The 3,796-nt window shown below is 48.2% G+C and overlaps 1 pseudogene; it reads left to right on the plus strand.

Moving 5' to 3' along the window:
* LOC126667133 (NADH-ubiquinone oxidoreductase chain 4-like) overlaps positions 1-2,611 on the plus strand; it is a 2,867-nt pseudogene extending 256 nt beyond the window's left edge.
* The last annotated feature ends 1,185 nt before the right edge of the window (positions 2,612-3,796 follow it).

The raw sequence follows: 3,796 nt of genomic DNA on the forward strand, positions 1-3,796 counted from the left end.
TCGATTCTACTCTATGTTAGAACATTTCTGTGAATGCTATTCTGATCTAAGTGGTCTTATTCTCTGTCCCGTGCTTGGAAGCATTACTCCTCTTTTCATTCCAAATTCAAGAATACGACCGATACGATTGATTGGTCTGTGTGCCTCTCTCATTACTTTTTTGTATTCCCCTGTTCTTCGGATACAATTCAATCCTTCTACGGCCAAATCTCAATTTGTGGAAGCCTTCGATGGCTTCCTTATGAGAACATCCATTTTTATTTGGGTATAGACGGTCTTTCTTTATTCTTCGTGATATTGACCACATTTCTGATCCCTATTTGCATTTCAGTGGGTTGGTCTGGTATGAGAAGTTATGGGAAAGAGTATATTACAACATCTCTAATTCGTGAATTTCTAATGATCGCCGTGTTCCGCATGCCGGATCCTCTACTATTCTATGTTCTTCCCGAAAGTGTGCTAATCCCTATGTTGTGCGGAGCTGAGCATCTTCTACTCGCTGGGAAAACACTTTTCCTCTGCAGGGGCCTTGTGCAGTAAACCCCCTACGGGCGGTCGTCCGTCGTCGTAAAGTAGTCGCAGCAAAGCTTTCGGGAAGAGGGGTAGTCTTGTGTGTAAGCATAGCATTTCTGGTCGAACCCGCCCAACCCAACAAAGAAGAACCGAACCTGACAGACACATCTTTTTCCTTTTGGGAGGGTACTCTGAGTAGTGTGTACCTCGTAGGACCTCGACCCGCCTACTCAGGTCTTGTATGGATATGCAGGAAGGGGTGCTCCTAGGTGTGTGTAGGGGTTGTGTTTGTTCGCGAGAATGGATTCCTCGTCAAGTCAGTTTGGGGGGTGTGGACACACTTGCGGGAATTCGGGTAACGGCTACAAGGGATAAATCGAAAGGAAACTGTACCCGACCAGGGATGGACGTAAACTCGTAAGCTACCGAGGGTAGGGATAATCGTGCAGGTCTTATTGTGAAAAAAAAAAGCGCCCCGCCATAGCAGACGGGTTGGTTCCTCTGTCGTCGCCGGGGAGCTCTTGGCGAGGAGACCTTAGGATAAGTTTCTAAAACAAGGGGGATAGGAGGATCGACCCGTTCAGTCAGATTCCGAAGAAAGACTGTTGGCAGCAGGCGGAGACCTTTCTTTGGCCCTCTTCAAAAGGAAATGCGGGGGCGGGGTTAAGTTCGGCAGAGGGTTCGAGAATAGGGTAGGGTTCTGTTCTTAAGATTCAGATAAGAAAAGAGTTCCAAACCTTTATGCATGCACCTCCGTATAAGTGCTGCGTACAAGTTCCGGCCAGGAAAATTGGGAAAGATCAAACCAATTTGAACCGCTCACATCACAGTAGTAGTAGCGTAAAGGCCGTAAGTCGGGGGGGTGGCCAATAAGGCTCTTCCTTTCACATCTCCCTCTCTCTATCTATAGAGAGAGATCCGCTGCGTGAGCAACCCGACTGTGCGTTACATGTGCTCTACAGGCCGCACTCTATCTTTCTTCCCAACGAGCCTTTTCTTTTCATTTTGAAGACGGGCCTTGCGTTCGGTTCGAAAGGCATGGTTTTCCGTATGTCTCCAGATAGGGCCCTCACTAGCCCGGCTAGCTAGTGAGCGGTTCGTTCGGGCGAGAAGCAGGCCGGGCCCTACGGGCGGGCATCTCCCGCAACGCAAGCTGCATTGTTCGCCACTACCCGAGAAGCAAAAGATTTGAGAGTCCCAGGCTGAAAATACATGCATAGATAGTGGTCTAATGACAAGGGCCGACGACGGAAGCTCGGGACAGAGCCGTATGATGCGGAAGTCTCACGTACGGTTCCCTGAGAAGGGAGTGGGCTACCTACTGGAGCTTCGACCAACCACCACCGGTCAATAAATTCCGCTTTGGGGCCACCCCTTACTCTACCATTATTATAGGGGTATGGGGTTCGAGACATAGAAAGATCAAGGCAGCATATCACTTTTTCCTTTATACTTTACTTGGATCAGGTTTTTATGCTATTAGCTATTCTCTTGATTCTTCTCCAAACAGGAACCACCGATTTACAAATATCATTAACCACAGAATTTAGTGAGCGGCGCCAAATCTTTCTATGGATTGCTTCTTTCGCCTCTTTTGCCGTCAAAGTGCCTATGGTACCAGTTCATATTTGGTTACCCGAAGCTCATGTAGAGGCACCTACGGCAAGAATTCCTTTAAAATTGGGAACCTACGGCTTTTTAAGATTTTCAATACCCATGTTTCCCGAACCGACACTTTCTTCTACTCCTTTTATTTATACTCCAAGCGCGATTGCTATAATATATACTTCCTTGACCACTTCAAGACACATCGATCTTACGAAGATCATTGCTTACTCCTCAGTAGCCCATATGAATCTGGTGACTATTGGTATGTTTAGTCGGGCGGCGGCCGTTAGGTCACCTATTTTTAGTTATGGACACACAAGGCCAAAACATGTGTGCCGGGCGTGCGACCCATCAACCTACTAGCAATGGGGGAGAAAACATAGCATGTCGCAATAAAAGCTTGATTCGAGGCGTCAGCAAAAGACTGCCGTCTGTTCCAAAAACAAAAAGCCCCTTAGCGCCCCGGGACGGTAGTGCTGATCTCTTCTGATATATCAAAAGAGTAGGAATGGATAGAGGGGGAATCTATCAATAATAAGGGGAAATCTCCTATTTCTATCTATTGATGAGAGAACTTTCTTTTTTTGATCCATCAGCTGCATATCTGATGGAGTCTACATCCTACGTAGAGCGCCTAAGCGCTTTTTGGGCCAGCTCAGTTCTCTTATCCATCGGTCCAATGCACTGGGCTCATCTCATAGAGGGAAAAGAAAAAATGTAGTTGTCTTGTTGTTGTTCGCCGCCTCGACGCATTCCTTTCTCTCCCCGGCATCGTCCCACACAGAAAGAAAGAGCGCAGAGCCCCGGCCCGACCTGTAGGTCCGCTAACGTAAAGCGAGGAGTTGAGCCTGAACTGGCGAACCGAAGTCACTTTCGGAACCATACTTCCTACAGCTAACACGTGTCCAGTCCAGCGGGAACGCGCAGCGCAAACGAACGTGAGCTGCTAGACCGAATCCCCCGCCGGCCATCGGGGACCGAGTGGTAAGGCCATGATCCGCAGGGGAACGGATCACTCATTCTTCCATTGGGGACAGGTGCACGAACGACAACTCCAAACGTCACACATCCGCCGCCTACCTACCGTTTAGGTGGCACCAGCGAGATCCAGTTAAGGTAAGGAACTTCGTGTCGCGGCTGCTCCACTCTGCCGCGGTCTCATGAACTGAACTTCCTTGCCTTCCCGCGCACGAAGCGAATGGGCCCTGTGCGTCAGTTTCGGGGCGGGGGCGCCAGAAGAATGATTCATTTGGGTCGACGAGCTTTTTCAGCCCCAAAACTAAGAATCAATCGAATAATTCCATGAACATCTATTCTATCTCTATATCTAGGGGATCTATCTCACATATATAAGTCTTTTATGGCATGATATGATCGCCTAGCCCTAGCCGCATATCAGCTGCGCTCAATAAGCGGGATTTCTCTTGGATCAGATCTTTCCCTTTATTCGGAAGCTTTTGGACTTAGCGAAAAGGACTTTAAGCCTTCGCGCAAGCAAGCACGAGAGAAGGAAGCAAAGTAGAAGCTTTGCCAGAAGAAAGACGAGGAAGCGGAGCTCTCGTATAAGCGCTAGCTTCCCCCGACCGAATCAAATAAAAATACAAGAGTCGTGACCTACTTTGATTAAAAAAAAAGGCGAAGGCTTTGGCAAGAAGCAAACGGCTTTCTATCATAG

This window comes from Mercurialis annua, linkage group LG2 (genome assembly GCF_937616625.2).
Source record: "Mercurialis annua linkage group LG2, ddMerAnnu1.2, whole genome shotgun sequence".
NCBI classification, from domain to species: Eukaryota; Viridiplantae; Streptophyta; class Magnoliopsida; order Malpighiales; family Euphorbiaceae; genus Mercurialis; species Mercurialis annua.